At 38.9% G+C, this 20,176-nt stretch overlaps 1 protein-coding gene across 1 annotated transcript in view; it reads left to right on the plus strand.

Moving 5' to 3' along the window:
- Positions 1-20,176, plus strand: part of LOC117344193 (cyclin-dependent kinase 12-like) — a 36,505-nt gene that overhangs the window by 1,397 nt on the left and 14,932 nt on the right.

A 20,176-nucleotide genomic window follows, 5' to 3' on the forward strand; every position in this document is an offset into this window, starting at 1 on the left:
CAGATATGGCTAACCGAACCGTAACTGGATAATTGGCGGTTGCTGTTGAACTCTGCTATACAGGTTGGGGAAAACCACCAACTAAGGTATAATACACAACCATGCGTATAATACATCAATTGAGGTATAGTTTTGTTAGTAAAAATAGCCCAAATCACTCTAAAGTTAACTTTTAAAAGATATATGTCCATGTTGCATTTTTTAATCATGAAGCATCATACAAATGCAAGAATTACTAAAACTTGATGCATTACTTCCAGTAATGCAACATTAGTGCAAGTTTCTAGGTAACTTGGCTTTCAGTTAACATTTTTAGCTCACCTGGCCTAAAGGGCCGGTGATGAGCTTATATTAAGTTATAACATAAATGGTGCATTTCCTTTTAATTCCTACTTGTCCTGAACGCCTGAATGGATTTTGATGAAATTTGGTCTGGAGCATTATGAGGCAAAGGGGATTAAGCCTTGTATAAACAGAGGGTGTGGCTCCCCTGGGGCCGGAGGTGCGGGGCCCAGTATGGGTAATTGAGGTTAACCCTTTAAATCCCTACTAGCAGGGGTTGACACTAACTTAATTGCCTCAACAGACCACTGGGCAGCCATACTGCCAAAGGCGACGCCCCTCTTTGGGGAGTTTGGGGCCTGACCCTACAGTCCCTAACCCCAACACTGAGGAAAAATTTAATTCTAGGTGCAGTTTCCTGCATTCTAGTTCATGCACCAAATGGATTTATAAAAAAAAAAATTGAAAATAAAATTATTTAAATAAATGAAGAAAACTTAGCTGGACATTATACATTTGGCTGAAAATGTTGACAGCCCTGTGGTGTGGACATTCTGGCAGCCCAACCAGATTCCAGACAGCCCAGGGCTGCTGGGCTACTGTTACTGTATGTTGATCCCTGCTACTAGTTCTGAATGCCTGAATGGATTTTGATGAAATACAGTCTGGAACATTATGGGGCAAGGGAGATTAAATATATCACCGGAGGGTGTGGCTCCCTGGGGGCCGGAGGGGCGGGGCCCAATAGAGGATATTGGGCTAAATCCTTCAAATTGCTATAGTTTAAACCCTTGATATCCCAACCCCATAGTAACCATATGCATTTCTACCACGATGCCCTGTGTTATTCCACTCTCAAGCCATTGTATGTGCCAACTGTTGGATATATATATATATAGTATGTTATATTCCACACCACTATTGAAATATGACCCTCTGGTCTTTTGATTGGTCAGGAATTCGAACTTTGAACCGAGCTGCAATTGTTATATATTGATGTCATCAATAATCGAATGATGTCACATCATCGGGTCCCGGCTGTCACCTGTACATCTTATTTCCATACGCGAAATAAGACTTGGCCACATTTCCCTTTGGTTCAAGCCGATATTATTGTGGTAGAAACAGGTCATACAACTCATGATTTTTGGATATATATGGAATTTATTTCACACGAGTAAGTTATTTTTTAAAAGTTACCAAAGACACAAGCTTTATTAACTCGTGTCTTTGGTAAATTTAAAACAATAACTTACTCGTGTGAAATAAATTCCATATCCAACAACCACTCGTTGTGTAACCTATATGAAGCATTGCTGGACATCAAGAGATAAACACAATCATGTTATGGATATAAGCCTTGGGGTCTTTCCCCACCTATAGGGACTTAGTTTTATATATATCTTTGAAACCATAGCGATCCCCACCCTATAAAGAGATAAACACAATCCTGACCTAAATATAGGCCCTGGGGTCTTTCCCCACCCCTAGGGTCTTAGTTTCTTGGTGATTATATTTGAAATGGTTGAGATCCCAACCCAATAACCATATATAGCATTGTTTGACATCAACAAATATAGATATTAACAAATTGAACATGAACATTATTTGGACGTTTGGTCAAATCCAACCAGGTGAGCGATACAGGCCCTCTGGGCCTTTTGTTTAGTAAAATATTATCTTCCTTGTCGTAAGTGAAACCACAGGTCGCCATTAAGAAATGTATTTCTAAATTTACTGTTAAATCGATTTTGGCTGCTTTTATAATATATTGTAAGTTAACCCTTTGCCACATGTAAGCGCCTCTGGACGCCTTTACCCCTTGCCACATGTAAGCGCTTCCTGACGCCTCTGCATTATCTCCATGTAAGCGCTTCTCGACGCCTCTACGTTATCTCAATGTAAGCGCCTCTCGACGCCATGCCGGTTCGGTAAACTTAGACATGGAAAATCCCGTGATTGAGAGCGACATCTATCTGGAAATCCCCGATACTATTTTAAGAAGATATCCATGCATCGACCAATCAGATTTGTACACGTCATTCATACGAAAGTTTTTGAATAAATTAACCTAGAAAGTGTGAGTCATGAGTGTAGAAAAGTGTCACAACAACCGGGGTAATGGCGTCTTGCTACAATATTGCGGGACATATTTGAGGACGATGATGAGGATTTAGAATTTGATGGCTTCAGGCCCGAAGACATCGAGTCTGATATTGACTTAAACGATGTTCTTAATGAACTGTCAACTGACGACGAGTCAGAGAATGAGGATGAACCGCGACCAGGTACTAATGTACTGCCGCCATTAAATTATTATTAGGTAGGCCTAATGTTGACAATCCTGAATGGTCGCGAGATTTTTCCCCCATCACTGTTAATGCTTTTGTTAGGGAAACGGGACCTATACTACCAGAAAACTTCGATGTTAATTCTGCAAGTCCCATTGACTATTTCCATATATTCTTCAATGAAAATCAGTTTTCTGCCATCGCTAGGCACACAAACAACTACGCTCGCTGGCGTTTAGAAACCGAAAATAGAGGTGACCCAAAATGGTCGGATACCAATTCGGCCGAAATAAAAGCGTTTATCGGCATAAACGTACTGATGGGTATACAATATATGCCAGAAACGGACATGTATTGGTCAAGTGACGATTACCTAGGAAATATTGGAGCAAAAAATGTCATGCCATGCAATAGATTCCAAAAACTTTCACAGTATTTTCATGTATCAGACAGGGAAAATGAACCAGTTCGTGGTCATGAAAATTATGACAAATTGTATAAAGTCAGAGTGACAATTGACCATGTCTCAAAAACTTTTCTGGACAGATACAGACATTCATGTAATATTTCTGTGGATGAAGCCATGGTGAAGTACCCTGGTCGATTGTCATTTCGTCAATACATGCCCGCTAAACCCATCAAGCGCGGTATTAAGATTTGGATGCGGTGTGATGCTGAAACTGCTTACCTCTCTCGCTTTCAGATATATTTGGGGAAAAAAGAGGGTGGTGTGGAACATGGCCTTGGATATAATGTAGTCACAAGCTTGTGTGATGACATACATTACCACAATCACCATGTCTACTTTGACAATTATATCACTGGAGTGAAATTGTTCTTACAATAAATACATGGGTGGTGTTGACCGGCATGACCAGTTGAGAATGGCGTATGATGTTGGCCGGGCATCAAAGAGATGGTGGCGATATATCTTTTGGTTCTTGGTCAATTGTGCTATTGTCAACTCGTTTATGGTCTACAAAATGGTGTCAAAGCGTCAGACCAAAAGGAAAAGATATCGCCACCTTGACTTTAGGAATGAGTTGGTCAGGGACCTGATAAGTGATTACACAACCCGCAAACGCCAATCTCAACAAATGGATAACCCAGGCATTGTCCTGCAAGAAAATGTAGGTGGTCACATAAATTCCCGTCTTCCTGGCCCTAAACGCAGATGTCGTTTTCATCTTACTGCCCACAAGCAAAGAAAAGAAACTGTTTATGGATGTGTAGTGTGTGGTGTCCACCTCTGTAAAGATGGGTGCCACAATCAGTTCCATGTTCAGTAACATTTCAGTAACATTTCAAATTCAGAAACACTTTGTCGCAACATTGGATATAGGCTAGCGCTTAAGCCTGAACTATTGATTCAGTTTGTTTCATTTGGAATTTAATGTTTAATCATTTCATGTGCATTATTTCATTGAATTTTAAACTGTTTATGGATGTGTAGTGTGTGGTGTCCACCTCTGTAAAGATGGGTGCCATAATCAGTTCTGTGTTTGAAGTAACATATTCAGAGACACATTCTTTTCGCGACATCGGATATAGGCTAAAGCCTGAACTGTTAAAAAATTTGGATATCCAATCTGTTTCATTTTGGAGTTAACATTAAATCATTTCATGTACAGGAATTCATTGAATTATAAATTACATTGCCAAAATATTTTGAAATTTGTCTATTCTGTTCGTATACAGCTGATTTCATGATTATGTATTGTTGGTTTTATGAAGAAAAGAGCACATAATTAAAATCTAAGAAATTCTTAACATAATTGTAACTTACCAAAAATGTCTAAAACAACTATTTCACTTTCAAAATTAGTTTTAGAAAAATTATTCAAAACAAAGCTTAATTTCTCAAAAACTGCCATTGAGATGGTGTACGGTATGTACATTTCAGTCAGCGCAACAATGTTGCATTACAACAATGTATCTTTGCACTATTGGCACAGAGTGCTGAAGTGTTATAACCTGCATGTGGCAAAGGGTTAACAAACCCATACTCGAACTGGTATATAATGTATTTTACCGCAAATAAGCCCCCACCCCTAGAGGGAAAAGAAAGACCAAAAGTGGGGAGGCCGGGGCTTATTGAGGGCAACGTTAACCCCCCTAAAAAAATGTTCGCCATGACAGGGCCCAGGAAAAACTTTCAAAAGCACTCGTCTATCGGACGAGTTGCCTGAATAAAAGTACTCGTCCAAACAAAGAATTCACTTGTCCAGAAAATTTCAGAATTATCTGCTATACAACATTCTCATTTTTCACATGGCTGTTTACCAATTGTATTCAATACGTTTACGCTTGATCTTATAATGTTCATTACGTTAGTAAAGTTTTAATCCATCGATAGAAAGACAGATGATTCAACTAATACAGGAATGTAGCAAATGTATACATCGGGAAATAGGTCACATTACGCTAGAAATTGTGAGAAAGTTTTCAATGAACCAGTATAAAATATAGCTGTACATGTGACTTAACCCTTTGCCACATGTAAGCGCCTCTGGACGCCTTTACCCCTTGCCACATGTAAGCGCTTCCTGACGCCTTTGCATTATCTCCATGTAAGCGCTTCTCGACGCCTCTACGTTATCTCAATGTAAGCGCCTCTCGACGCCATGCCGGTTCGGTAAACTTAGACATGGAAAATCCCGTGATTGAGAGCGACACCTATCTGGAAATCCCTGATACTATTTTAAGAAGATATCAATGCATCGACCAATCAGATTTGTACACGTCATTCATACGAAAGTTTTTGAATAAATTAACCTAGAAAGTGTGAGTCATGGGTGTAGAAAAGTGTGACAACAACGAGGCGTAATGGCGTCTGTGGCTACGATTTTGTGCGACATTTTTGACGACGATGATGATAATTTAGAGTTCGATGGCTTTGGACCTGAAGACATTGAGTCAGATATTGATCTTAACGATGTTCTAAATGAACTGTCAACAGATAACGAGTCCGAGAATGAGGACGAACGGCGACTAGGTGTACTGCCGCCATTAGGTAATGTTGGCCGAGATTTTTCGCCGATCACAGTAAATGATTTTGTTAGGGAAACGGGGCCAGTACTTCCAGAAAATTTTGATGTTGATACTGCAAGTCCCATTGATTATTTCTACCTTTTCTTCAATGAGAATCAGTTTTCCGCCATAGCTCGACACACTAGAATAACTACGCTCGCTGGCATTTGAAAAACGAAGGTAGATTTGACCCAAAATGGTCGGATACACATTCCTTCGTCGCGACATCGGATATAGGCTTAAGCCTGAACTGTTGAAATATTCTTGTGAAAACTTTGAAAATTCAGTTTGTTTCATTTGGGAGTTAATGTTGAATCATTTCATGTACAGGAATTCAATGAATTATAAATTACATTGTCAAAATATTTTGAAATTTGTCTGTTCTGTTTGTATACAGCTGATTTCGTGGTTATGTGTTGTTGGTTTTATAAAGAAAATAGCACAGAATTAAAATTTAAGAAATTCTGAACATAATTGTAACTTACTAAAAATGTCTAAAACAACTATTTTACTTTCAAAATTAGGTTTAGAAAAATTAATCAAAACAAAGCTTAATTTCTCAAAAACTGCCATTGAGATGGTGTATGTACATTTCAGTCAGCGCAATAATGTTGCATTGCAACAATGTATCTTTGCACTATCAGCACAGAGTGCTGAAGTGTTATAACCTGCATGTGGCAAAGGGTTAATCAGTTATTTGTCAGAAATCATAAGGGTTACCATTTGCATTTGAATCAGTCGTGTCAACACAACTGCCATCCTGTTTTTCAGGTTGACTGACAATAAAAATAACCATCCAATTTTCGTTGAGCCATTTTTATGCAGACATCCTCGGACAACACCCATTATACTAACATGTCACCCGGAACACTCGGAGGTTATCGGTCATCGTACATGACTTCCGATTTACAGACGTAGATAGTCCTACTTACCTGCTATCATGCAGTAATTTTACTATTTTCCGTAATAATGGCACAAAAAAGAATACATAACTAACAATGCATCAAATTTTAAGCAATTTTATTAACGAATACTGAAATAACATAGAGAAATTCTACTCGTCCGACGGACTAGTTGACAATTAAAACCACTCGTCCGTCCGGGAAATCTACTCGTCAGGACGAGCGGACGAGTGCTTTTCCCGGGCCCTGCATGATGTCCGCCATTTTGGATACTAGCAATGACTAATCAATCAAGTTCATGACACTTACATTTTTGTTGTGTTGCAAACAAATAATCAGTAATGCACAAAGAAAATTAAATTTTCAATTTATTTACCATGATAACCAACATATTGCATTATAATTTTGGAAAACAATGAATACACATTTGATTATAGATGTTGCGACATGTGTACACAAAGTTCATAGGCTTTACCACAACACTTGTATCACTTTACTGTCTGTACCAATAAATACAGCCACATTTGGCAATGTCCGGTATTATCCAATCTAATCCATAATCACAGTTGAAAACGAGTTAACAGAGTCACGTTAGATACTCAGTTGATAACATTGTCAGTGTTGTTTTTACTTTCTCTGTCGGATGTTTACAGTAAAGTAGAGACCGTTTGTGTGCTTTACATTAAAGGCAGTATACGTATACGAGGCCATTTACAAGCGTTAATCAATCGTAATCAATCTGCTTTTCATGGTTCCGAATGCCCTGACTACATCATCACAGTTATGTTTGTGTCCTTTTCATAGCTCCGAATGCCCTGCGCATGACTACATCATCAGTTATGTTTGTCTCCTTTTCATGGCTCCGAATGCCCTGACTACATCATCAGTTATGTTTGTGTCCCTTTTCATGGCTCTGAATGCCCTCATGGTTCCGAATGCCCTGACTACATCATCACAGATATGTTTGTGTCCTTTTTCATGGTTCCGAATGCCCTGACTACATCATTAGGTATTTTTGTCTCCTTTTTCATGGCTCTGAATGCCCTGACTACATCATCAGTTATGTTTGTGTCCTTTTTCATGGTTCCGAATGCCCTGACTATATCATCAGTTATGTTTGTGTCCTTTTTCATGGCTCCGAATGCCCTGACTACATCATCAATTATTTTTGTGTCCTTTTCATGGCTCCGATTTCGAATGCCCTCATGGCTCCAAATGCCCTGACTACATCATCACAGTTATGTTTGTGTCCTTTTCATGGCTCCGAATGCCCTGACTACATCATTAGGTATTTTTGTGTCCTTTTCACGGCTCCGAATGCCCTGACTACATCATCAGTTATGTTTGTCTCCTTTTCATAGCTCCGAATGCCCTGACTACATCATCACAGTTATGTTTGTGTCCTTTTCATAGCTCCGAATGCCCCGACTACATCATCACAGTTATGTTTGTCTCCTTTTCATAGCCCGAATGCCCTGACTACATCATCACAGTTATGTTTGTCTCCTTTTCATAGCCCGAATGCCCTGACTACATCATCACAGTTATGTTTGTCTCCTTTTCATAGCCCGAATGCCCTGACTACATCATTAGTTATGTTTGTCTCCTTTTCATGGCTCCGAATGCCCTGATTACATCATCACAGTTATGTTTGTCTCCTTTTCATAGCTCCGAATGCCCTGACTACATCATTAGGTATTTTTGTCTCCTTTTCATAGCTCTGAATGCCCTGACTACATCATTAGTTATGTTTGTCTCCTTTTTCATGGCTCCGAATGCCCTGACTACATCATTAGGTATTTTTGTCTCCTTTTCATAGCTCTGAATGCCATGACTACATCATTAGTTATGTTTGTCTCCTTTTTCATGGCTCCGAATGCCCTGACTACATCATTAGGTATTTTTGTCTCCTTTTCATGGCTCCGAATGCCCTGACTACATCATTAGTTATGTTAGCTTTTCATGGCTCTGAATGCCCTCATGGTTCTGAATGCCCTGACTACATCATCAGTTATGTTTGTCTCCTTTTCATAGCTCTGAATGCCCTGACTACATCATCAGTTATGTTTGTGTCCTTTTCATGGTTCCGAATGCCCTGACTACATCATCAGTTATGTTTGTCTCCTTTTCATAGCTCCGAATGCCCTGACTACATCATTAGTTATGTTTGTGTCCTTTTCATAGCCCGAATGCCCCGACTACATCACAGTTATGTTTGTGTCCTTTTCATGGCTCCGAATGCCCTGACTACATCACAGTTATGTTTGTGTCCTTTTCATGGCTCCGAATGCCCTGACTACATCATCAGTTATGTTTGTCTCCTTTTCATAGCTCCGAATGCCCTGACTACATCATCAGTTATGTTTGTCTCCTTTTCATAGCTCCGAATGCCCCGACTACATCATCACAGTTATGTTTGTCTCCTTTTCATAGCTCCGAATGCCCTGATTACATCATCACAGTTATGTTTGTGTCCTTTTCATAGCTCCGAATGCCCTGCGCATGACTACATCATCAGTTATGTTTGTCTCCTTTTCATGGCTCCGAATGCCCTGACTACATCATCAGTTATGTTTGTGTCCCTTTTCATGGCTCTGAATGCCCTCATGGTTCTGAATGCCCTGACTACATCATCACAGATATGTTTGTGTCCTTTTTCATGGTTCCGAATGCCCTGACTACATCATTAGGTATTTTTGTCTCCTTTTTCATGGCTCTGAATGCCCTGACTACATCATCAGTTATGTTTGTGTCCTTTTTCATGGTTCCGAATGCCCTGACTATATCATCAGTTATGTTTGTGTCCTTTTTCATGGCTCCGAATGCCCTGACTACATCATCAGTTATTTTTGTGTCCTTTTCATGGCTCCGATTTCGAATGCCCTCATGGCTCCAAATGCCCTGACTACATCATCACAGTTATGTTTGTGTCCTTTTCATGGCTCCGAATGCCCTGACTACATCATTAGGTATTTTTGTGTCCTTTTCACGGCTCCGAATGCCCTGACTACATCATCAGTTATGTTTGTCTCCTTTTCATAGCTCCGAATGCCCTGACTACATCATCACAGTTATGTTTGTGTCCTTTTCATAGCTCCGAATGCCCTGCGCATGACTACATCATCAGTTATGTTTGTGTCCTTTTCATGGCTCCGAATGCCCTGACTACATCATTAGTTATGTTTGTCTCCTTTTCATAGCCCGAATGCCCTGACTACATCATCACAGTTATGTTTGTCTCCTTTTCATAGCTCCGAATGCCCTGCGCATGACTACATCATCAGTTATGTTTGTGTCCTTTTCATGGCTCCGAATGCCCTGACTACATCATTAGGTATTTTTGTCTCCTTTTCATAGCTCTGAATGCCCTGACTACATCATTAGTTATGTTTGTCTCCTTTTTCATGGCTCCGAATGCCCTGACTACATCATTAGGTATTTTTGTCTCCTTTTCATGGCTCCGAATGCCCTGACTACATCATTAGTTATGTTAGCTTTTCATGGCTCTGAATGCCCTCATGGTTCTGAATGCCCTGACTACATCATCAGTTATGTTTGTCTCCTTTTCATAGCTCTGAATGCCCTGACTACATCATCAGTTATGTTTGTGTCCTTTTCATGGTTCCGAATGCCCTGACTACATCATCAGTTATGTTTGTCTCCTTTTCATAGCTCCGAATGCCCTGACTACATCATTAGTTATGTTTGTGTCCTTTTCATAGCCCGAATGCCCTGACTACATCACAGTTATGTTTGTGTCCTTTTCATGGCTCCGAATGCCCTGACTACATTATCAGTTATGTTTGTCTCCTTTTCATGGCTCCGAATGCCCTGACTACATCATCAGTTATGTTTGTGTCCTTTTCATAGCCCGAATGCCCTGACTACATCATTAGTTATGTTAGCTTTTCATGGCTCTGAATGCCCTGACTACATCATTAGTTATGTTAGCTTTTCATAGCTCCGAATGCCCTGACTACATCATCAGTTATGTTTGTGTCCTTTTCATGGTTCCGAATGCCCTGACAACATCATCACAGTTATGTTTGTGTCCTTTTCATGGCTCCGAATGCCCTGACTACATCATTAGTTATGTTAGCTTTTCATGGCTCTGAATGCCCTCATGGTTCCGAATGCCCCGACTACATCATCACAGTTATATTTGTGTCCTTTTCATGGCTCCGAATACCCTGACTACATCATCAGTTATTTTTGTCTACAACATCAAAGTTCATTTCCTGGGTACCATTTCACAAAGCTTTGTAACTTAATAATTTTGCGTAAGTTAGATTTACAAACTACTGAGCCTATATAGCTAGTGATCTTTCGATTAATCAGGTTCGTTGAGCATCACTTGTTTGAGACGTTTGATCAATTAATCGAGTACGTAATCTGTAATCGAGTTTTCGTCGGAAGTGTCCTACATCAGGTTTTATGAAAATATATTAGCCGGGTTGCAGATAAACATACACAAATTAAGTTTGACAGTGTCTACAACACAGTCGATTGCGGGAAATGATTATGCTTGGATCATACAAAATCAAGCGTCGCAATAACTGGTACAGTGTTGTAATACTAGGAGGAATGTTAACGTACCGATGACTAAGATTTCGTGTGTTACTAAGATCATAAGCGACTAACCATGGAAGCACCGTTAACGTATACGATCTTCCTGGTGAACGGGCAGGGTCTATTGTATGGAAACATTTTGATTTTTAATGAAAACCAGAAGCAGAAGGTCCGTTACAGTGCGTGCCAAACTATGTCGGACCGATGGACATATCCGGTAAAACTGTCGTCGGTCCGATTCGGTAATTAGTATCGCCGGACCGAAGGCCCGGTCTGGAATTCATACGGGCCGTTTATTATAGTTTCTATCATAATGTTTCCGCCATTGAAATACGTTCCCGGTTCATTGCTGGGCAAGGCTTTAACCCTTTGCCACATGTAAGCGCCTCTGGACGCCTTTACCCCTTGCCACATGTAAGCGCTTCTCGACGCCTCTGCATTATCTCCATACCTGCCCGAAGGGCAAGTGAGCTTATGCCGTGGCGCGGCGTCCGTCGTCCGTCCGGCCGTCCGGCCGTCCGTCCGGCGTCAACTTTCCATTCAAGCAACTTCTTCTCAATAACCAAAAGGCCTAGAGACCTAATATTGGGCCTGTAGCATGCTGGGGTGAAGGGCTACCAAGTTTGTTCAAATGAATGACCTTGACCTTCATTCAAGGTCACAGGAGTCAAAAAGGCTAAAATCTTCAAACGACTTCTTCTCAACAACCAACAGTCCCAGGGAGTTGATATTGGGTCTGTAGCATGCTGGGGTAAAGGGCTACCAAGTTTGTTCAAATGAATGACCTTGACTTTCATTCAAGGTCACAGGAGTCAAAAAGGCTAAAATCTTTAAACGACTTCTTCTCAATAACCAAGAGTCCCAGGAGAGTTGATATTGGGTCTGTAGCATGCTGGGGTAAAGGGCTACCAAGTTTGTTCAATTGAATGACCTTGACCTTCATTCAAGGTCACAGGGGTCAAAAAGGCTAAAATCTTTAAACAACTTCTTCTCAATAACCAAGAGTCCCAGGAGCTTGATATTGGGTCTGTAGCATGCTCGGGGTGAAGGGCTACCAAGTTTGTTCAAATGAATGACCTTGACCTTCATTCAAGGTCACAGGAGTCAAAAAGGCTAAAATCTTTAAACGACTTCTTCTCAATAACCAAGAGTCCCAGGGACTTGATATTGGGTCTGTAGCATGCTGGGGTGAAGGGCTACCAAGTTTGTTCAAATGAATGACCTTGACCTTCATTCAAGGTCACAGGAGTCAAAAAGGCTAAAATCTTTAAACAACTTCTTCTCAATAACCAAGAGTCCCAGGGAGTTGATATTGGGTCTGTAGCATGCTCGGGTGAAGGGCTACCAAGTTTGTTCAAATGAATGACCTTGACTTTCATTCAAGGTCACAGGAGTCCAAAAGGCTAAAATCTTTAAACGACTTCTTCTCAATAACCAAGAGTCCCAGGAGACTGATATTGGGTCCTGTAGCATGCTGGGGTGAAGGGCTACCAAGTTTGTTCAAATGAATGACCTTGACCTTCATTCAAGGTCACAGGAGTCAAAAAGGCTAAAATCTTTCAAACGACTTCTTCTCAATAACCAAGCAGTCCCAGGGAGTTGATATTGGGTCTGTAGCATGCTGGGGATGAAGGGCTACCTAGTTTGTTCAAATGAATGACCTTGACCGTCATTCAAGGTCACAGGAGTCCAAAAAGGCTAAAATCTTTAAACGACTTCTTCTCAATAACCAACGAGTCCCAGAGACCTAATATTTGGCCTGTAGCATGCTGGGGTGAAGAGCTACCAAGTTTGTTCAAATGAATGACCTTGACTTTCATTCAAGGTCACAGGAGTCAAAAAGGCTAAAATCTTTAAACGACTTCTTCTCAATAACCAAGAGTCTCAGGGAGTTGATATTGGGTCTGTAGCATGCTGCGGTAAAGGGCTACCAATTTTGTTCAGATGAATGACCTTGACCTTCATTCAAGGTCACAGGGGTCAAAAAGGCTAAAATCTTTAAACAACTTCTTCTCAATAACCAAGAGTCCCAGGGAGTTGATATTGGGTCTGTAGCATGCTGGGGTGAAGGGCTACCAAGTTTGTTCAAATAAATGACCTTGACTTTCATTCAAGGTCACAGGAGTCCAAAAGGCTAAAATCTTTAAACGACTTCTTCTCAATAACCAAGAGTCCCAGAGACCTAATATTTGGCCTGTAGCATGCTGGGGTGAAGGGCTACCAAGTTTGTTCAAATGAATGACCTTGACCTTCATTCAAGGTCACAGGGGTCAAAAAGGCTAAAATCTTCAAACGACTTCTTCTCAATAACCAACAGTCCCAGGGAGTTGATATTGGGTCTGTAGCATGCTGGGATGAAGGGCTACCTAGTTTGTTCAAATGAATGGCCTTGACCTTCATTCAAGGTCACAGGGGCCAAAAAGGCTAAAATCTTTAAACGACTTCTTCTCGATAACCAACAGTCCCAGAGACCTAATATTTGGCCTGTAGCATGCTGGGGTAAAGAGCTACCAAGTTTGTTCAAATAAATGACCTTGACTTTCATTCAAGGTCACAGGAGTCAAAAAGGCTAAAATCTTTAAACGACTTCTTCTCAATAACCAAGAGTCCCAGAGACCTAATATTTGGCCTGTAGCATGCTGGGGTGAAGGGCTACCAAGTTTGTTCAAATGAATGACCTTGACTTTCATTCAAGGTCACAGGAGTCAAAAAGGCTAAAATCTTTAAACGACTTCTTCTCAATAACCAAGAGTCCCAGAGAGTTGATATTGGGTCTGTAGCATGCTGGGGTAAAGGGCTACCAAGTTTGTTCAATTGAATGACCTTGACCTTCATTCAAGGTCACAGGGGTCAAAAAGGCTAAAATCTTTAAACAACTTCTTCTCAATAACCAAGAGTCCCAGGGAGTTGATATTGGGTCTGTAGCATGCTGGGGTGAAGGGCTACCAAGTTTGTTCAAATGAATGACCTTGACCTTCATTCAAGGTCACGTCGATCAAGTATGCTTAAATCTTTAAATGACTTTTAGTGAAAAGCCAAAGTGCAGAGAGACATTATATTGGTCCTGTAGCATGCTTTCAAATAACTGCAGGATCCATATATGAAAAGATCACTGCATTGCAGGTGAGCGATTTGGGCCCATTGGGCCCTTGTTTTTTCTGTGTTAAATAAGATTATTAAAAAAACACTTTTGGTTAATTTTTTCTGTGTAATAAACAAATAAACACAAAGGAATATGGTATACATTTAGGTACATAACAGTTTATTAGTTACTGAAATTGTTGTTGAAAGCATTTCACAAAATATTGAGACATGAATACAAAAAATACATTTGGAAATTAATCAATTTTAATCGATGATCGATTGGTTACACACAAGTGATGATCGATCAGAAAATTTCAACCGATTCCCAAGACTAGTTTCACGTCTACTTAAGAAAACAATTGAAATTGGGAGCAAGCATGCCCTTTTGAACAGATAATGACGTTTTACTCAATTACAAATAAGCATGAAAGAACGACTACGCTTTGTGAGTGATTGCAGAGCTTTTTTTGGGGCTGAAATTCGGCCCCATTAATATTCCCCACAGCAAAATTGGATATTTTTTCCAATCTGACCAGTTCAAATTCCCAATCGAATGATCTATAAAAAAATAATGTCTTTAAAAATCTGGATGGTGCCCTCCCGTCTACGTTTTATTGGTTATTCTGGCCTGATTTTAAGAGAAAAATGAATATTTTTCGATAGTTCACTGGTAAAAATGTAATAAAACTCAAATAAAACTCAAATTCTTAAGATATTATACAAATAACAGGAGTTAGTATGAAAAGTAAAAGTCTGATTTTAATCGATTAATGATTATTTCCAATCATTAATTATCAATATGAATCCAATTGCCGTCACTAGTTCACTGAAAGTCTTTGATTTATATACTGTATATGACCTAATAAGGGCGCAGGGAGCAGGCAATTGACAGTGGGGGCGCCCTTATTAAGATTGGTTATTCTGAAGTTTTATGAAACAGACTAGGCCTATACCTTATAGCAGAATACCCAAGGCTGTGGAAACAGTAAAATATTCAGTCGTAAAAATATTCCAGATGAAGATATCTATTCATTATCATAATTAAGCTCAAACATCGCTTGAATATTCCTGTAAATTTTTAAACCAAGCTAGCTGGTCTTTATAACAGAGAACGTGTGTTCCACCATTTATTTCAAATGGAACTTTTTGTGTTCTATTTATAGACACAGGTGATTTCCCAGATCATATCCGACATCATTTTCTTTGACCAAATAATTGAGTTATACTGTCTTTTACTAGCTTTCTGTTCTTAACATCTTTTAGTTAACAACATGAATGAAGTTTTTTACCTGATCTTCAAATAAATATGGTAGTTATTGATAAGTAATTTATATGTGTGTTTAGCATTAGTTTCAGGCACACTTTGTACTGACATCTGTATCACTGAATAGACAAAATGTGGCGAAAGCTTCTGTTCCATTGACTTAATTGGGTGAAGAAAATTGAACACATAAAGTAGCAAAACATTTCACATGTGTTATTTTATTTTTGAACACCATTTTGACACTTGGTCAAAGAGTTTTTTCTTGGGGGGGGGGGGGGGAGAGATAGGGAGCGCCCTTATCAAATATGGTATATGCCCAGAGTTTTGGTAAAAAAAAGAAAAAAAATCAGATTAAATCCAACTTTGTTATGGTGGAATTTTATTCATAGTAAAAACTACATTAACTTAAACTTCAAAATCTTGTTTTTGATTCTAATTCCTCAAATGTTTAAATAAACATAATATTCTACTTCCTTTGTCTATTTTTTCTCAGATAATATGTCTGATATTTAAGTGACTAATGAAATAGCTTCTAGCAGAAATCTGTAAATGACACACCCCAACAAGGGCATTCAGATGTAACATGCATGCCTAATTGTAAGTTTCCATTTTTCATCGTAAATATTAATTTGGTTGTCAGGCAGTGTAACGATTTGTAACTTGAAAATTTCCCAGAAAATATAATAGAAATAATGAATATAACAGACATTACATTAAATTAAACCTCGACCATTAGTACCAATTTTCTAAAAATTGTTCACACACGTCTTAAGTATGTGCAGAATGCTCCATCCCTGCCTCGCCAGGTAATAGCGGTAGTGCGGAAGTCGCTGTTCTTCATTACCTATCTGACAATATTTATATATTTCAAATCTCACAACAATTCTTGTAAATTAATTTTGGATTGTATATCGTCACATTCAAAACCTTCAAACATGTCATTTTCGCCTTCTGCAGAAATGTTCTGTGATAACATCGGCTGATGAAGCTATGATGGCTTCATCAGAAACACGAATGATGATGGTTTAATCTCCGGCGTCGCGTGTCTGTCTGTCAATAATTGAACTCTTCTTAACTGCTGATCAGAATTTAACCAAATTTGGTAGGAAACATCCCTAGGTGGCTTGGATCCAAATTTATACATATGATGGGGCTTACCCCTCACCCCCCAGGGGCCTGAGGGGCGGGGCTAAGAGGGGCCATTTGGCAATATTGATATTAACGACTTCTTCTCTGGACCTAATAAAGCAATGTATGACATTGATGTTTCAGTGGTAACATCCCAAGGTGGCTGGGATTCAATTTTATACAAATGATGGGGCTAGTCTAGGGGGAGGGGCAAGAGGAATCGATTTGATGATATTATTATAAAGCACTTCTTGTATTTTTGAAACTATTGAGATCCCCAACCTCTAACCATATATAGCATTGCTGGACATCAAAAGATAAACACAATCCTGATGTAAAAATAAGCCAAGGGTCTTTCCCCACCCCCAAGGACTTTAGTCTTGACTTTGTTTCTGGGAACAAGGCAGTTGTGATCCCCACCCCATAATCATACATATAGCATTGTTAGACATTAACAAATTATATAACATGAACATTATTTTGATGTTTGCTCAAATAAACCAGGTGAGCGATACAGGCCCTCTGGACCTCTTGTCTTCGTTAGTCAACGGGGTCCTACAGGAGCTTGTTTAACTGGTTGTAGTAGCGCTAAAAAAGCATCAGACCAACCCATGCGCGCTATACAAAAATAAATGGCAGACAAGTTTGTTCAATCAACCGGGTATCGGCTGCAAGATGACCCTTCAAACCAGGAATTGGACAGTCACTGGGATGTGGTGTTTATGTATGGAAACAATATGTGAAAAAAGATATCAAGAGTAGACTATTGTCAAGGCATCATTATATATAAATTACACATGGTTGAAATATAGATAATTCATAGGGTATTTAAGTTACATAGAAACATGATATGTATCAATAACCGGAACAGTTGAATTTGAAGAGAAGTTAATATGTAGTTGTGATCTCCATGACTTAAATATTGATCAAACACATGTAGACTTGCATGATCTAAATCCATAATCAAAGTAATGATTTGTCTGGTTAGTATTTAGTCATCTTTGTTACCTCTAAAAATAGCAGCAGACTGAATTTTTGATCAGTTGTTTTGCTCCTGAATTTAGCAAACAATAAAAAAAATGATGTTTACTATATCATTTGCATAACGGAGACACATTTTAGACATTAATTTTAAGATTAAGTCTGATTTTAAAAATAATCGATAATTGGTCGAATAAGGTCATCCGATTATCCCAATTAATCGATCGTGAAAATCTCATCAAATTCCCATAACTATTAATTTAGTGTCCAAAAGAAATAATTCATGTGAAATGTTTGGCTACTTTGTGTTCAATTTTCTTCAGCAAATTAAGTCACTGGAACACAAGTTTTCGCCACATTTTGTCTACTGAAGTATTCTTACAGATGTCCGAGCAAACTGCAATGTGCACCCGAAACTAAACACACATGTATACAAATATAATAACTTACCATCTTTATTTGAAGATCAGGTAAAAGACTTAATTCATGTTGTTAGCTAATTATATATAACTGTTCAGAACAGAAAGCTAGTAAAAGACATTGTAAATCAATTTTTAGGTCAATGAAAACAATGTCTGATATGATCTGGGAAATCACCTGTGTCTATAAATAGAACAAAAAAGAGTTCCATTTGAACATAAATGATGGAACACACGTTCTCTTGTCTAAAGAACAGCTGGCATGGTTTACAAGTTTACAGGAATATTCAAGTGATGTTTAAGCTTAATGTATGATAATGAATAGATATCTTCATCTGGAATATTTTTATGACTGAATATTTTACCGTTTTCACAGCCTTGGGTATTCTGCTATAAGGTATAGTCTGTTTCATAAAACTTCAGAATAACCAATCTTAATAAGGGCGCCCCCACTGTCAATTACCTGCGCCCTGCACCCTTATTAGGTCATAAACGGTATTGTTAAAGGTAAGCAAGTGATAAATCAATAATAATATGTAGTAAAAAAAAGTTGAATTTGTTAGAATTTGATTGAAAAGTGACTTAACGACATACATTAACAACAAATCCTTTAAATAGCACGTGGGACCTTGCTAGCAATACGATATCGGATCAAGAAGTGACTTTTACACAATTTAATGAAAAGCTGGTTCGAGAACAACTTGAAACAAGTAGATTGGTCGAAAATATTCATTTTTGTTTGGTGACCCGACAGACCGCTGGCTGAGACATCTTTGTTGTATTTTGGTGGACTTGGGCCACAGGGTTTTCCCTGTAATTTTGTTAAGCAGGATCCCAGGGACTCTCAGCTATGAAAATTGAGAGTTGACCCATTTTGAAATCCAGGAGTCTCGTGACATTTTGAAAATCAGGGTAAAGCAGTTCAAGCAATGTTGCCTGAAGTAATGAAATACAAACATAATACTGGTGTCAATTGAAATCAACTGTTATTTCTTCATTGTATGTCAGATTTTGGAATTACAATGCATCACAGACATTTAGTTTGGGAGTCCTTTATGTTTTTTTGTGTCTAAGATGCAGGAATCCTGCGTCAAGGAAAACCTTGCCACAGCTAGTGTTGAAACCTTTAATTACCTTACATTGCTAGCTCACCTAACTGGAAAAGCCAAGTGAGCTTATGCCATGGTGCAGCATCATCCATTGAAACAACTTCTCATTAGCGAAGAGTCCCAGAGTCAAGATATTTGGTTGATAGTTAGGATCCTTGGATGAGGCTCAACTAAGTTTGCAAAAGGAAGTAAGCTTGACCCATATTCAAGGTCACAGCGGTCAAATTTGTGAAAACATTCAAACAAATTCTCTTCACAAACAAAAAGGCCTATAATGAGATTTGGTGAGTAGGTTCCTGGGATGGAGCCCCACAGTGTTGTGAAAAGGAATTATCTCATATTAAAGGTCACTGGGGTCAAAGTTTGTTAGAGTAAATAATCTTGATCCAAATTCAAGGTCAAAGATGACAACTTTGTTCAAACCCTAAAAAAAATTGCAATCTTATTCCCGAAGTTCTTAAAGACCCTGCAGGGTACATATACTAATATACTTATGACTTCTCAATGACAAGAGACCTGAAGTTCTAATATTGGTTATGTACATTGCTTGAGTGCTTCCAAGTTTGTTCTTGAAAATGAATGACCATCTACTACTGTATTCGAAGTAACAAGGGTCAAATAGGTTTAAACATCTCAATAAAAAGAGGCCCATAGACCTGATATTAGGTATGTAGCATGCTGGGGTAAAGGGCTACCAGGTTTGTTAAAATAAATAGAACTTGAATAAATAAAAATTGAACTAGACTCAAGGTCACAGGGGTCAAATAGGCTGAAATCTTTAAATGACATTTTCTCGATAACCAAGAGGTCTTGACACCTGATATACATGTATCCTGTATAACATGCTAGGGTAAAGGGCTACCAATTTTGCTGAATAAATGACTTAGACCTTCATTCTAGGTCACAGGGGTCAAATAGGCTAAAATATTCAAATTACGTATTCATTCTCAATATAACCAAGATGCCATGGGAATAGATATTGGACCTGAAGAATGCTGGGGTATAACATACAAAGTGCTACCAAATTTGTTCAAATGAATGACCTTGTCCTACATTCAAGGTCACAAATGTTTCATTTGATCTTGACTTACATTCACAGGGGTCATGATAGATTACT

The sequence above is a fragment of the Pecten maximus genome, chromosome 15, assembly GCF_902652985.1.
Source record: "Pecten maximus chromosome 15, xPecMax1.1, whole genome shotgun sequence".
In the NCBI taxonomy this organism is placed as follows: Eukaryota; Metazoa; Mollusca; class Bivalvia; order Pectinida; family Pectinidae; genus Pecten; species Pecten maximus.